Source organism: Macaca nemestrina, chromosome 12, assembly GCF_043159975.1.
Source record: "Macaca nemestrina isolate mMacNem1 chromosome 12, mMacNem.hap1, whole genome shotgun sequence".
In the NCBI taxonomy this organism is placed as follows: domain Eukaryota; kingdom Metazoa; phylum Chordata; class Mammalia; order Primates; family Cercopithecidae; genus Macaca; species Macaca nemestrina.
In genome coordinates this window covers 5,202,446-5,218,961 of record NC_092136.1, presented here as the reverse complement: position 1 = coordinate 5,218,961, position 16,516 = coordinate 5,202,446, and the positions used below count along the sequence as shown (strand labels likewise).

Below are 16,516 nucleotides of genomic sequence, written 5' to 3'. Positions count from 1 at the left end.
TTGTCAACGGTCTTTAGTCTTCAATCATCCGAGCTAGAAGACCTGGTTTCTGGGCCCCTCCTTTGCCAATAACTAACTTCGTGTCCCCCCAGCAGGCCTCCTCCCTTCTCTGGCCTGTAGATCCCCACCTGCAAAAAGGTGTGGAGCATGATCTCCAGGTTGTTCTGGGCCTGAGAATAGCACCACTATCATGGCCTCTGCTCTTCCTAGTGGGGAACAATGAATTTATTCCCACTGCTCTTCCGTGGAGCAAGGACAGGATGGCATTCAGGCCAGAGCAGGACTCAGCCTTTGGGGAGTCTTCCAAATACCCTAAGTTTTGAACCTTCACGTTCTTTTTTTGTTTGTTTGTTTGAGATGGAGTCTTGCTCTGTCACCCAGGCTAGAGTGCAGTGGCGTGATCTCAGCTCACCGCACCTCCGCCTCCCAGATTCAAGCGATTCTCCTGCCTCAGCCTCCCGAGTAGCTGGGATTACAGATGTGCCCCACCATGCTCGGATAATTTTTGTATTTTTAGTAAAGATGGGATTTCACCATGTTAGCTGGGCTGGTCTCGAACGCCTGACCTTAGGTGATCCACCCACCTCAGCCTCCCAAAGTGCTGGGATTATAGGTGTGAGCCACTGCGCCTAGCCTGAAGCTCCACATTCAACTGTTACTCTGGGAATGCTGTGTGGGCACAGCTGCTGCTCTACCAGCCAGGCATGACTTTCCAAAGCTGGACCCAGGCTTGGTTCTGGTTGGGGTTGGGTGGAACTCCCAGGAGGGGAGGAGAGAAGGGAAGTTGGTTAATGATGAGGGATAAAGGGGGCGGGAGAAAATGGGCTGATGGTGCAGCTCATCCAGCTACTTGTCCAGGCCCCCTCAGACCATCAGGAGGGGGACAGCAAGGGAGTTCCAGTGGGCTTGGAGTCCTGTCCTCCTTGCTGTTCTTGGAACTGCTTGGATATTTCATGGCCTCAGGGCTTTTGCAGGGGCTGTGGCTTCCCTGAGGTGTCCACGTGCCCCTCTCCCTCACCTCCTTCAAATCCCAATCAACTGTCAAGGCCTTCCCCGACCACTCTCTCTAAAACAGCAATCCCTCCCCTCAACTCTGGGGGCTCCCTGTGTCCCCACTGCCTGGGATTGTCCCCACAGCTGTGATCTCCTTCTAAATGACTTTGGCGTTTTATTCATTCTGACGACGATGTCTCCACTCTCCAGAAGCTGAGCTGCCTCAGGACAGGAGCTTCGCCTGTTTCGTTCTCTGCATCGCCCCCTGCACCTGGATGAGAGCCTGGTGCATAGTAGGTCCCCTGTGCACGGTTGCCGATTGAATGAATTTATGTCGCTGAGACCAGGGAGTCACAAGCTACCTCTGAGTCAGCTGTTAAGGAGGAAATAAAAACAAACCCCAGGCCCAGCCGTGCCAGCCGTGCCAGCCATGCCAGCCATGCCAGCCGTGCCTGAGAAGCACCGTGGCTGCACGGAGCCTGCTCAGGTATGCAAAGGCTCACACGACAGCGCAAAGCCTCCTTGCAGCTCACGTGGCCATCTGGGACACAGCAACACTCAGGCAGCAGAAGGCACCCCAGCTGATGGCCAAATGCAGTGGCTCGTGCCTCTAATCCCAGCACTTTCAGAGGCAGGAGGATCACTTGAGACCAGGAGTTTAAGACCAGCCTGGACAACATAATGAGACCCCGCCATCTCTATTATTTTTAAAAACAGAAGGCACCCCAGCTTAGGTCTAGAGGGACTCCCCCCTCCTTAGCCTGCCACGGAGCATCATCTGCAGTTTCGCAAAACCTTCCCTTGTTCTCTGTGCCCTGCGGAAACGGCCAAACAGCTCCTCAGTGCCCCAAGAGATAGAGTCATGAAGAAAGCAGCTCATAGTTCAAAATGGAAGAACATGACAAAGCAAGGCCCCTCCACGGGTGAAGAGATTTCTCTTTTACAGAGGAAATGTGGGTGGGGGAGGCAGGACTTCTGTTGGACCCAGAGAGGATCATCCATTAGCAAAAGGACAATCATTGTGAGTGAAAAGTGAAAATTCTAAACTTAGAACCAGAAGGTGGGGAAGTGAAGAAAGTTCTTCCTTATCTTCCCCCAACCCTGGTGGTTTTCACCCCCATCTCAGCCCATGTCTTTTGCCCCTGACTTCCCAGGTGTGGGAGTGGACTGAGGGTGTGACATGTGTGGGAGCCTAGAAAGTAGGGAGAATATGGGTCTGCGTCTTTTTTGGAAGAACTGCAGCCAAAAATGCAGCGTTATACAGCAGCCAGCGTGCACTCAGGTGCGGGAGCCAATGCTGGCCACACCTTTCCAGAAGGTTCTGTTGGGCCCCTAGGGGACTAGGCAGCACTGGGGCTGCAGTGGAGCCCGGGAGGACAGGGGCTGGGCAAGCTCTGTTACCCATTTGTTGGGCTCTGAGAGGCTTGGGCCATACCTCTGAGCCCCGTGTGTCACTATAGACATTGAGAGGTGGACTGTCCCTAGCCCAAACTCGGCTTTGTGGCTCTTGGAAAGGACAGGGTCTGTGATGGTCCTGGCCCAGCACAAAGCTCCCGATACAACGGACCATGCTGTGTATCCACGGATGGCAGTGAAGGCAGTGCCCTGAAGTCTGGGCAAATGCACAGCCGATCCCAGGTTATTACCATATGGATTGTGTGGTCTCCGCTCCAGGCTGGCCCGGTTCAGGGTTGGTTGAGTTTCTGCATCTCCCCCCACCCGGGCCCAACTACCCCCAACCCTGCATGCTAATGGAGGTGGAATTAGGCAGAATTCTGCATGCCTCCAAGTCAGGCGTTTCCGATGACTCTTCCTGTGGGAGTCAGAGGGCAGGATGAGATGGGGTCAGCTGAGCCCTACCTCTGAAGCCTTGCCTCTAAAAATAGCCCTTTCTTCCTGTGTCCAGGGCTCTGCCACGGGCCCTGCAGGAAAACGTCTGTTTCCAAGGCGGACGGAGCATCTGGAAGCTCCGACCAGCCACGCGCTTATGCTCAGGCCACGGCCAAGTGTCACCGGGACCCTGGGGGCACCATCTGGCCTTCACTTCCTCGAGGCTCCTGTCCCCTTCACTGAATGAATCCTGCATGCTTGGAGCCTGAGTCACAGCAGATCCAGTGGGTGTGTTGGGGTGCAGCAGGTGTGCTGAGGCGAACCTACCACAACCTTCTCTTCCTGCTGCCCTGGGAGCCTGTGTCTGCCCAAGCCAGCCACAGGGCCGGGTCCACTGCCTGGGAATGGCTGTCCCCTGAGCTGCTGCTGTGACTCCATCACGGAGGCTCGTCCAGCTGCCCGGGCATGAGTCATGGGCCAGCCCTGGGCGCTGCTGCGGATTCAGAAGCTCGAGCCGTTTCCTGCAGATAAGCGACAAGCGCCAGGGAAACCTGGCGGGGGTGGCCGCCCTGTGAGATAGCACTTCCTTCAAAGCCCCCGAAGCGCTAATTAGCCATTCCAAGCATAGTTTCAACAGCATTTAGGGATTTCCTCATCAAAATAAACTTCCTCCCATGTTATCTTCATTTTTGGCATCTGATGGGATCCTTTTTTGTCTTATTTATTTATTTTCTTTCTCTCCAAGATTCAGGGCAGACACACTTAGTCCTGCTGCGGGCGGATGGGCAGGTGAGGACACTGGGACACTGGCAGCAGGCCCACCCACCTCTCATCCATGGAAAGTGGCAAGTCCCCACTGCATCTCTGCTCTCAGAGCAGCTTCGGAGGGGCTTGGTTCTGCGGCAAGGACCAGGACGGGTGGTCCACAGTGGCCTGCCCCACCTCTTCTTAGCTCCCCAGACCCAGACACCAGCTTGCCCTGCAGGCGATTTCAAGCCTCGGGGCTTCCAGGGTCAGCCTTCGCTGGAATGGTTGGGATGCCATCAAGGCAAATTAGTCCTGGGGGCTCCCCTAGCCCTGCGGGCCTCCTGGCACGCTGGGAGTCAGGTGGTGGACTTCCCCTTGGGCTCCAACAGGATTACTGCAGAGGTCAGAGCTTGAGATGAAAACTTGAGCTGGAAAAGCTGCTCATTTGCAACTTCCTCCTGGAAAGAAGCCCCTCGCGAGTGCCTGTGGGTTGAGCCTCCTCAGCCCGGCAGGGCAAAGGCCTGCTTTGTGTACCAAGTCTCCAGGCATCCTGGCTGTTGCTTCCTGCGGCTCTGCACACGCCTTGGAGGGCAAATTTTAGCCACAATAGGTGATTTCCTGAAAGATCTGCTGATGCCTGGAGTTGACAGGCTGCTCCGAGATGGAACTAGATAAGACGACTTTTGTTTGGGGCTGGACAATTTGTCAGGAAATGAGGTAGTGGTTGGTATGGAACTAGTGTCACTGTGGATTATTTTGGGGGAAAGTGTCCCTGGGAGGCCCCCATCAGCCTTCCAAACACAGCCAGGTGGGGCCATGCACGCAACCTTGCTTTTGGGGGAATAGGATGCCGGCTCCAGGAGATCCTCCTGATGCCAGCAACAGAATAGGTGGGGCCTACTCCCCAAAGGACAGCTGCCAGGCCAGGCCCAGCTCATGACAGGGTATGGAGCCTTCACATAACACCAAGGGCATTTCTGCTACGGAGCACAGTGCTCGTGTTCTCAACCCAAGGCTAGCTGCATACAGCCCAAGGTTGCAGTGCTCACAGCCCAGCAAAGAGCTGGGTTGTCAGGAACCAAATGAAAAAATGAGGGTAGAAAAGGGCAGATGGAAGTATGGAAGGATCAATGGATGGACGGATGGATGGATGGATGGATGGATGCATGCATGCATGCATGCACGCATGGATGAATGGATGGATGGAAGGAAGAAATGGATGGATGATTGGATAGATAGATGGATGGATGGAAGAAGAAATGGATGGCTGGATGGATGGTAGGAAAGATAGATGGATGGTGATGGATGGATAGATAGACGGAAGGGTGGAAGGAGCAATGGATGGATGGATGAATGGATGGAAGGAAGAAGAAATGGGTGGATGGGTGGACGGAGGGATGGATGATGAAGAGACGGATGGATGGTGATGGATGGATAGATAGATAGAAGGAGGGAAGAAGAGAAAGATGAATGGGTGGATGATTGGAAGGAGGGATTAATGGAATTATGATGGATGGATGAAAGGAAGAAAAGAGGGAAGATGGAAGGGAGAAAGGGAGGGAGGATGAATGGAAGGAAAGAAGGAAGGAGAGATCAAATTGGTTTATTGGTTTTGTAGGATATTTCTTATCTTTTTTTTTCTGAAGAAAGAAACACATTAAATAAAAGTCAATTCTATAACCTTCTTGACTGTGGCAGCTCAGCCAACAGTATGGAGAGCCTATTTCCCAGGCATACCGGAAGGGGGGCAGCTTTGCAGATAACGACCCTCTGGTGGCTCTGGGAAGAAGTCCACACACCTGTTCTCTGCCTCCACCACCCAGATGGCCTCCCCCAACCATGGTCCAGCCTCCCAGGCCCCATCTCTGGCCACCACAGGTCTGCCCAACAGAGGGCCGACCAGCCACGTCTGCAAGCCCTATCCCAGGCAGCCTGTCCCCTTGCAACGACCCCAGCCATGACAATAGTTACAGACACCGCATGTGTGGTGTGCTCCCCATGTACCAGACCCTGAACCCTCACATACGGGGTCTCATTTCCTCCTCTGAGTATCATTGTCCAGATGAGGCCAGCGAGGGCCAGTAAAGCCTTCGTGTGACCAGTAGATGCAGAGCCAGGACTGGAACAGGTCAGTCTGGGTCCAGGGTCTCTGGACTCAGGAGGATGATGCAGAGGTGGGAAAGAAAAGAAGAAGGAAGAAGCAGAGAACTAAGACAGGAAGTGGAGCCTGCGGCGCCGGGGAGCAGTGAGGGAGAGTGTGGGAGGGAAAGTTGCTCTACGGTGAGCAGCTTCGAGGGAAAGGGAACCATTTAAAAGGGGGTTTTGAAGATATTTTCTGCATCATGGTCAATATCACTCCTTCCTCATTACCTAGTAAAATCTACATGAGAAACTGAGGCAGACATTACTAATTGCCTACCCAAGGTTCCTCTCTCTACCAACAGAACACAGCCACTGTTCAGGGTGGCATTGTGACCATCTAGAACATTCTATTTCCCAGCCTCCCTTGCAGTAAGGGGTGGCGCTGAGGCTCAGCTTTCGCCAGCAGAATGTAGAAATAGTGAGGCTTACAGGGAAAGGGTTGGCAGCCCTCATCTAGCACTGCTCCTTATTCCTTCCATGTTTTCCTTCCTGTAAGGAAAGCTGAAGCAATGCCTAGAGCACAGCAGCCATTTTGCAACCATGAGGACTAAAGTCATATGCCAAGGATGGTGGAGTGGAGAGGTAGAAGGAACCTGGGCCAGTGGTGGCATGGTGGAGCTGCCACACCAGCCCTGAACTGCTAGCTGTGGGTAGACAACAGCTACTGTGTTGTCACCACTGGGGTGTGGCTTCCTGCTCCCTGCATCCAGATGTGGCCCCATGTGACATAGCCATCAGTAAAAACTCAAAGGCACACATTAAAATTCCTCTCAACAAACCAGGATAAGGCCATTCCAAAGTCACAGAGGCCTTGCGGGGGCAGGGGAGGGGGATCCTTCTCACCAGCAGCTGCCCTGACTGAAGGCTCCACAGGTAAGGCCAGAGGCAGGGATGCCTGCTGGTGATCCGTGGACCAAATCCCTTTGCATGTGTGTGGTTTCGACCTTCCTCTCTGCCCCCAGACTTCACTTGCTACTGGACTCGGCAAGAATGCTTCTTTGGTTGGCCTTGGGCCAGGTTTGTACCCACCCTCTGGTCCATGTGCCCACGGGGTCCTCTGTCCCTGTCAGCCTGGGACCCAGGAGCCAGTTCCACGGTCAGCTCTCGACTGAGTACACAGGAGGGTGACCTCAGCAATGCCAGAGGGGTTGGCTGCCCTGGGAGACCCTGCAGGGGACTGCATATTAGTCAGGGTTCTCCAGAGAAACAGAACCAAGAGGGTGTGTGTGTGCGTGTGTGTGCGCGCGTGCGTGTGTGTGCGCGTGCGTGTGCGTGCACGTGCGTGTGCGCGTGCATGCGTGCGTGTGTGCATGTGTGTGCGCGTGTGTGTGCATGTGTGGGTGCGTGTCTGCGCGTGTGTGCGTGCGCATGCGTGCGTGCATGTGTGTGCGTGTGTGCGTGCACACGTGTGTGCGTGTGTGCATGTGTGTGTGCGTGTGCGCATGTGTGTGTGTGTGTGTAGAGAGAGAGATTCAAGATAGCCAGGGAAGGCCCAGGGAAGAGTTGACGCTGCGGCTTGAGGCTGAAGGCCATCTCGCAGAATTCTTTCCTAGCTGAGGGACCTCCGTCTATTTCTCTTAAGACCCTCTGCTGATCAGATGAGGCCCACTTAAGCTGTGGAGGGTCATCTACTTCACTCAAAATCTACTGATTTACATGTTAATCTCATCTGAAAAATACCTTCACAGCAGCCTGTAGAACAATGTTTGACCAAACACTGGGTACCGAGGACTAAGCAAGTTGACACATACAAGTAACCAACACAAGGCCCCCCACCCCCAGGCTATGTCTGCACCCAAGAGCCCACCTGCGTTACCAACAGTCACAGAATTAGAGTCTGTTTCATATGACCCAGGAGGGCCTCTACTGCAGCCACCCGCTTGAGGCACAAATGTCCCCTCCCTGGAATCTCCTAACCAGATGTGGGGACCTTCTCAGCTCCTCTTCCTGACTTTCCCAACAACCCTTCAGAAGCTACACCTTCAGATATACAAACACACATACACACACAATGCACAAGCACACACATGCACACACATGAATGCACACAGGCACACGTGCACATACACGTTCACATATGTGCACACACCTCTCTCAGACAACTCAGTCCTACCAGGGACAAAGGTCTCTGCAACCAGGATGAAGTAAGGGCTAATCTGTAGCAGTGAGAGCCACCTCTGCCCCAGGGACATTACTTATATGCAAACCGTGCTGCCATCCTGCACATTGGAGAGGTGGCCGGTGGCCCTGAGGTTCCTCCCCTAGCAGTGCGTGGGGACAAGACCAACCCATCCATGTATTTTCTGGGGCGAGGAAGCCAGCCTACACAGAGCTTGTGAGCTGACGGATCTCACCACCTTATTATTTATTCTTTATGATTGACAAAGCCAGACATGCATGCAGGACTCCCGTGACCATTCCTGGGGAAGAAAGGAAACTTCTGAGGTCTGGGACATATCTAGTCCCACGTTCTCGATGATCAGCCCGTAGATTCCATGCAGGGAGAGAATCCCTCAGGGGCACCCCCGCCTCTCCTTTGAGACAACAGAGTTTAGAGAAAAGCAGGGATGCAGGCGTTTAATCCATCCATGCAGAGGCTGGAGTGGGCCAAAACCAATACTGCTCCTTTACTGCTGACCTCGGGCCCGTGTTACATGAACGGGGTGTTTGCACCCAGGACCGTGCCAGACCCTTGGGAATGCTGCTTGTCCTTTTGCATTTCTCTGGCAGACTCGCAGTGAAGCCAGGTCAGTCCCGACACCTGCGTTCCAGTTCCAGCCCCCTTACCAGCCTTGGAAGCCAGGATGTATTTGTGGGGGGGGAAAAAAGCACTCTGTGACTCAGTTTCCTATTCTGTAATATGGAAACAATAGTACCACCCACCATCCAGACTATAACAGAACCATCCTAGGCCAGAATAAGTGATGTCTCCACATCCCCAGTGCTTGGAGTTCCCCAAACTAGTCTGATCATAAGAATCTCCCAAGATGCTTGTGATAGACAGAGGTTCTCTTGCCCTGACACTTCTGCATGGAAATCTGCATTTTTACAAAGCACCCTTCCCACAGTGATTTATTTATTTATTTATTTATTTATTTATTTATTTATTTATTTATTTTTTTGAGACAGAGTCTTGCTCTGTCACCCAGGCTGGAGGGCAGTGGCGTGATCTTGGCTCACTGCAATCTCCACCTCCCAGGTTCAAGCAGTTCTCACCTCAGCCTCCCAAGTAGCTGGGATTACAGGCATGCACCACCACCCCCAGCTAATTTTTGTATTTTTAGTAGAGACAGGGTTTCACCATGTTGGCCAGGCTGGTCTTGAATTCCTGACCTCAAGTGATCCACTCACCTCGGCCTCCCAAAGTGCTGGGATTACAGGCTTGAGTCACAGCGCCTGGCCTCCCCGCAGTGATTTATATGAGAAGGGAATTCTGGGAAACGCTCTTCTTATTTGACAATCCGGCGGAAGGATACACAGTCTGACTTCCCAGCAAGCTTGGACCCAGTGCACAAGGAATCGAGGTATGAGGAGTTTGAGGGGCAAGTCGTCTCATGTGGGTTTAAGTTGTCACCAGGGCTCCTCTGACACAGGAAGCAGGCATCCTGGGTCCCATTCCCAGTAGACCCAGCAGAATGTGGCTCGGTCCTCAGATCATCCTTTCTATTTTTTTTTTTTTTTTTTTTTTTTTTGAGACGGAGTCTTGCTGTGTCGCCCAGGCTGGAGTGAGTGGCCGGATCTCGGCTCACTGCAAGCTGCGCCTCCCGGGTTCATGCCATTCTCCTGCCTCAGCCTCCCGAGTAGCTGGGACTACAGGTGCCCGCCACCGCGCCGGGCTAGGTTTTTTGTTGTTGTTGTATTTTTTAGTAGAGACGGGGTTTCACTGTGTTAGCCAGGATGGTCTTGATCTCCTGACCTCGTGATCCGCCCGTCTCGGCCTCCCAAAGTGCTGGGATTACAGGCTTGAGCCACCGCGTCCGGCAGATCATCCTTTCTAATGTGGATAGAGAAGGAAGCGTCAGCTCTGGGCCATGCCAAGGCCGTGGCTTGGGAGTCAAGCAGGCCTTTGATTACAGTCTGATTCTGTGACTTGGGGTGGGATGGTCTTGGGCACATCCTGACCCTCTTACTAATCAAGGTGAGGCCCCTGGGCTAGCAGCACCCACATCACCAGGAGCTTGCTAGACACGCAGGCCCCCCAGGCCCCACCCCAGACCTACTGAGTCAGAATCCACATTTCAGCAAGATCTGACGGGGATCCTTCTGCACTCGGAAGCTTGAGAGTAGTGTGCTCTCCTCTTTGAGTCTGATCTCTTCAGCTGCAAAATGAGGAAAGACTGTACATCAACAACTATCCCTACAGCTCCAAGTAACACCAAGCCTGTTTCAAACTAGCTTGAACAATCAGGAAACGTGCTGACTTCTGTAAGTGGCACGCTGGGGCCAGACAGGCAGCAGGATCAGTGTGGTTCAGAGTACTACATCTGCAGCAGAAGCATCCTGCCTCTGCCCTGCTGCACTGTGGCTGCAACTCACCACACTTCACACCTGTGCAGGGCAATGTCCAGAGGGAAGATCCTCTAGGATCCTGTCTCTTGCATCCCACTGGCCTGCACCAATCCATGGCCAGTCATTGAACTGACTTAGGCCTGCATTCCTACACCAGGGACTGGCTAAGGGACAGGATCACACTCAGGTCCAGCCATGCAACTGAGAACATAGCTGTGTGCCACATCATCTCATATCAATGGCAAGACCCCAAATCAGAGCAGTAGAGGAGAGGAGGGAAGCAGATGCTGGGCAGATGCCTGATGCTGGTCACTACAGGATGGCCCTATCTCATGGGGTGATTTCCTACTTAACTCAATCCCTGGAACTTAGGAATCCCTGGAACTTAATCCCTGGAACACAGGAAATACTCATCAAAGAACTGCGATTCCCAATCTCAATCGTTAAACAGCTCTGGCAAATTGGATTTTCCAAACACGAACACAGCCGTATTTCTGTTCCCACATGCTCTTCCACTCCTCATTAAGAGGTAGAGTCTATTTTCCCCTCCCTTGACACTGGGTGGGATTTTGTGACAGCTTGACAAATTCAATGTGCAGATGAGATACTGCCTGACTTCCAAGGCTAGGTCGCAAACAGTGGACCAGCTTCCTCCTGGTTCTCTCTGTCAGAAGCTTCACCTGTGGCACCCAGCTGCCATCTCATAAGGAAGCCCAGGCCACATGGGGAGGCTGTGTGCAGGTGTTCCAGCCAATGGCTCCAGCTGAATCTCAGCCAAGAGCCCACATCAACTGCCAGATACATAAGTGAGTGCACTCACTCAGCTGAAATCAGCTGATGTCAGCCTCCAACCAAGATCCCAGATATCACGGTCTAAGACTGAGCTGCCCACACTGTGCCCTGTCAGAACTCCTAACCCACAGAATCAATGAACATTAGAAAAAAAATGATTACTTTATGCCACTGTGGTAAGCAGATTAATGATCCTTCAGTGTGCCCATGTCTGTATATATGTGACTCCCACGGCAAAACGGACTTTGCAGATGTGATTAAGCTAAGAATCTTGAGATGGGAAGATCATCCTGGATTAACCAAGTGTGCGTAATGTAATCGAAAGGGCCTTCATAAGAGGAAGGCAGAGAGAATACAGTTAGTAGTAATAGATATGAGGACAGAAGCAGGAAGTCAGAGTGATGTGAGGAAGGGGCCCCAGGCTAAGGAATGTAGGTGGCCTCTAAAAGCTGAAAAAGAGATTTTTCCCTGAAGTCTTCAGAAGAAATGTATAACCCTACCAGCTCTTTGATTTTCAACTTCTGATGTCCAGAAGTGTAAGATAATAAATGTGTGTTGTTTGAAGCCACCATGTTGGTGGTAATTTGTTACAAACTAATGTAGACGATTTTTGATAATGGATTCAATTTTTAAAAATAGATACAGAGCTCTTCAGATTTTCTGTTTCTTCTTGTGTCTGTTTTGGTAAGTTAAATTTTTTTAGGAATTTTTTATACTATCAAGGTCACACACTTTTTGACCTAATGTCATTCATAATATTGTTATATTGCCTTTTCCTTTTTAATACCTGTAGGATCTGTAATAATGGCCCCTCTTTTCATTCTTGCCATTTGTGATTTGTGCTTTCTCTCTCTTTTTTCTCCTCTCTCTTTTTTCTTCTCTCTCTTTTTCTCTTGATCAATTTTGTTGATCTTTACAAAGAACCAGCTTTTAGCTTTGTCAGTTTTCTCCGTTGTCTCTCTGCTTTGTATTTCATTGATGTCTTCTCTTATCTTTATTATTTCCTTTCCTTTGCTTACCTTGGGCTTATTTATCTCTTCCTTTTTTAGCTTTGTATAGTGGAATCTGAGGTTATTGATTTTAGATCTTTCTTATTTTCAAATATAAGTATTCAAAAATATGTTTTTCTTTAAGCAATACTTTAGCTACATCCTACATACTTTGGTATGTTCTTATTATCATTCAGGGTTTCAATACCTTTAAATTTATTGAGATTTGCTTTATAAACCAGCATCTGACCTATCTTGATGGGTGAACCATGTGTACTTCAAAAGCATCTTTATTTCATAATATCCAAACAGTTTCTATAAATATCAAGTCATATGTTGAGATGGTTATTATTGTTTTTCAAATCCTTTATATATTTACTGACTTTTTAATCTAGTTGTTCTATCAATTGATGAGAGAGGGAGAGTTGAATACTCCACTATGACTGTAAAGTTATTTGTTTCTCCCTTTAGTACTTTTCATCTTTGCTCATGCATTTGTGAAGTTCTACTAAAATTGCTGTGACTTCCTGATGAATTGTCTTTTTCCTTATTAAAAAATGTGCTTTTTTATCTCAAAGATTATACTTTATCTCAAAGTTTATTTTATTTAATATTAATACAGCCACTTTGACTTTATTATGCTTATTACTTGCATGGTATAACTTTAAAAAAAAATTTTTTTTGAGACAGAGTCTTGCTCTGTCGCCCAGGCTGGAGTGCAATGGCGTGACTTTTGCTCACTGCAACCTCTGCCTCCTGGGTTCAAGTGATTATCCTGCCTCAGCCTCCCAAGTAGCTGGGATTACAGATGTGTGCCACTATACCCGGCTAATTTTTGTATTTTTAGTAGAGACAGGGTTTCTTCATGTTGTCAAGGCTGGTCTCAAACTCCTGACCTCAAGTGGTCCACCCACCTTGGCCTCCTAAAGTGCTAGGATTACAGGCGTGAGTCACTGTGCCCAGTCGCATCGTATAACTTTCCATCCAGTTACTTTCAACCTGTATTTTTACATTTAAAGTGCATCTCTTTTGGCATCTGATTCAGTCTTTTATTCAGATAACCACTTCCTTTCAATTAGAATATTCATGTTGTTAGTATTAAATGTAATTATTGATATGGTTGGGTTTAGGTCTACCATGTTATAATGTTTTATCAATTTGTCCCCTGTAGTCATTATTCTTCCATTTCCCCTTTCCTGTCTTCTTTTGACTATTTGAATTTTTCTTTTTTTAAATTATTTCATATTGCAGTTAAAATTTTTTCTTTTGAGTTATTTTTATATTGCTTATTTTTCTGCTGAGACATAAGTTTTTCATTCATTTTCAATGTATTTTTCGTCACCTCATTGAGCAAAATTACAGTAGTTCTTGTAAACTCCTTGTCTGTTAATTCCAACATATGGGTCATTAGAGGTTGGCATTTATTGGTAATGGGTCACATTTTATTGGTTCTTTGTATGTCAAGTAATTTTGAGTTATACCCTAGGCGTTGTAAATACATGCTGTGTTGCCACTGGGCTTTAGCCCTTTTCAGTGTTTGACCATTTTGTTTTAGCAGCAGTTAAGCTGGTTAGACTCACATTGTAAGCTCTGCCTTACCATCTGTGTAAGCTGTTGAATTTTTAGTTCAATTATTTAAATCTTTGCAGCAGTGCCGTTGAGACTGTCCTATGAATGCATAGTTCTGGGTCAGCCTGAGATGTGTGTGGTGGGCATATGCAGAATTAGGAGACCCCTCATCTGTCTCCCTTCTGAGCTCTCCCCTTCACTTTCCAGTGACAGCTGTGACTGCCTGGGCTAATTTCCCTGGTTCCTCCAGCCAGAAAGATGGTGGGGTTTCTCTTAGCATCGTTGTCACTTGTCCCTTGCCACATTGTTCTGCGACTACATCCCACTCCAGAGGCAAAGTCATAAACAATGAAGAACTCACTTCCAGACCATCACCACACCAAGTTCTGACTCCCTTCAACAACTTTCCTGCTCTTGTTTACTTTTCAGAATCCTTGGGTAGTTTTAATTTTTGTCCAAAGTTCACACTTGTTATCAGTGGAAGAGTTGGTCTATAGAGGAATCCATCCATTGTACCGAAGCCAACACCCTAGGCAAAGGGTTGGCAGTGCTGGCTGACATCTTGCTGCTTGTGATGAAAGTGAGGGACAGAGACAAGCCAAAGAAGGAATGTCAAGAAATCATTCCTGGATTTGAAAATTGTTGGATTTGAAAATCAAACTGTTTCTTATTCCTAACTTCTTCAAAATCCCCAGATTAAGAAAAGGCTTCACAGCAAAGATCAAATTCACACTGAAATTATAAGAGCCTTTGTTAAGCTCTCCGAAAGACCTAAATTGGTGCCACAGTGTACTGTTTAGCCAACAAAAGTCCCTCTAAGGACCTTAAGTGCATGCCTCACAGGTCCTCTCCATGAAATAAAAGGCTCTTCATAAATCTTAAGAGCAATTTCCCACAGCATTCTCACAGGAAGCCCAAAGTAGAGAAGAGTTTATCTTGAAGAGGTGTGTGGCTCAAGCTCTTGTCTAGCAGAATGGATTATAAATTGATGCCTTAAAAACCACAAAGTTGTTTTTTTTTAAGAAGTGTATGAGCTTGGACTAAGAGAGACACAGACAGCACAAAATGCAAAGAGATCTTTGGATCCCCCAAACTTCTACGTCAGGAAGCAGGCTGAGAAACGACTCAATTGCAAACACAGGCTACGTTTTAGGGAAAAGGGAGGCTGATTCAGAGGGTGGAGCAAGGGCCTGGAGGACAGAGCCAAAAGCCACAGCGATTCACTCTCAGGTAGTAGGACTGAGCCCCAAACAGGGAACTGGTAACTCATGCCCAGCTGGATTTCAGAATTGCTATGGACCAATTACTTCTGTATGCTCGTCATATTTATACATTCTGAATTGGAGTGTCTATAGTGGCTCTCCTCCGCCTGGCTTACCACTGTATTTGGGTGAGATGGGCAAGAAACCACAACTGAAGACCATCATTCACCTGGAGCTGATGGAGAGGATACTTTCCTGGACTTTGAGCCTGATGCTGTGATGGGATGAGATATTGGGGAAGTACAATGTAGATAAAAGGAAAAGTCTATTTTGCATGCAGTAAGAATGTAAATGATGGAGTCCAGAGGAGAGCCTGTATTGTATTTTCCAAAAATGACCAGAACAATATATCCAGGCCCATGTGCTCTTCCAGAACTCTGCCACTCCCCATCAAAAGGCGGGGTCTATTTCTTCTCTCTATGAACCTGGGCAGGATTTTGTGACTGTCTTGAATAGACTATGGTAGAAGTGGAGCTATGACTTTCAAGTCATCAAAAATGATGCAGCTTCCATCTCAATCTGTCTCCCTCGCCCACTCTCACTCCCCACGCCCACCTCTTAATTCTCACCCTTCAAATCTAGCCACCATATTGTGAGGAAGCCCAAGTCCCATGAAGGGGCCACATGTAGGTGTTCTAACCAACAGCCCCAGCTGAGGTCTCAGCCAAGAGCCAGTGTCAACTGCCAGGCATGAGAGGGAGCCTCCCCTGGTGTGCTCCCAATTCCTGAGCCACAGAATCTGTGAGCATAACAAAGGGTAGTTTATGCTACTAAGTTTGGGGTCTTTTGTTATGCAACCAGAGTAACTGGAACAATGGATTTGCAGCAGATTGCCAGAGTCCCAGAGGTGCACACACCCCCCAGGTCACACTTCCCACATTGGAAAAGGGAACGGGTCCTCAGGATAAGGAGCCTGGATATAGCCACAGGAGAAGGCTGATTCCTGCCCAGAGTGGAAGATGGAAGCCTTGCCCTGAGCCAGCCCAGCACCCCCCAGGCCATCCAAAGGGAGTGACTGTTTTCAGGGGAACAAACCTCACCCACTGTTCTTCTCCCCTGTAGCAACTGGAGTCTGGAAGTACAGGGAAGGAGAAAAGCCCAGTGCATTTCTGAAAAGGGGAAGGAGCATGGCCCTGCAGCTTTCTCTAGATGCTGGTTCTTTAGCACAGATGGAAAAACATCTCATCAAATCAAAATGCAAGCCTTGGCTCCATTCTATGGTGTCTTCTTCCATTCTCTTCACCCGTTTCGTTATTTCAGCGTTGTCTGAACCCTTGTTGTTCCCAGTGTGGTTCTCCAACCAGCAACAGCGGCATTGCCTGTGGAGATGGTTTGAGAGGCAGGATCTGAGGCTAGCTCCAAGTCTGCAGAGTACGAATCTGCAGGATTCCCGGGCACAGAGCTTGAGAAAGGCAGCTCTATGAGTCCAGCTGGCTGGGAGAGCAGAGGGACGCTCAGCCCAGGGGAGGCCAGAGCATGAATAACCCGCACAGCTGATAGGAACAGCACCAGCTCCACATCCACGGGAGGCTGGGGACCATCTGCAGACACTGATGCTGAGGGGCAGCATCTGGCCCAGGGATGGCAGAGAAGGGTCTGTCTCATGTGCAAACCTGGTTGCTGGGTGTTGGCCAGGGTTGCTGGGCTGAGGATGATTTGGGAGGGAGAGTCTAGACGCTGGAG

General features: G+C 49.4%; 1 long non-coding RNA gene across 1 annotated transcript; it reads left to right on the top strand.

Moving 5' to 3' along the window:
• Window positions 1–6,099: 6,099 nt before the first annotated feature.
• On the top strand, window positions 6,100–16,033 carry LOC139357410 (uncharacterized). The gene is made up of 3 exons (XR_011610435.1): window positions 6,100–6,585; window positions 8,997–9,236; window positions 15,896–16,033. It is a non-coding gene; the product is annotated as an uncharacterized lncRNA (long non-coding RNA).
• Window positions 16,034–16,516: the final 483 nt, after the last annotated feature.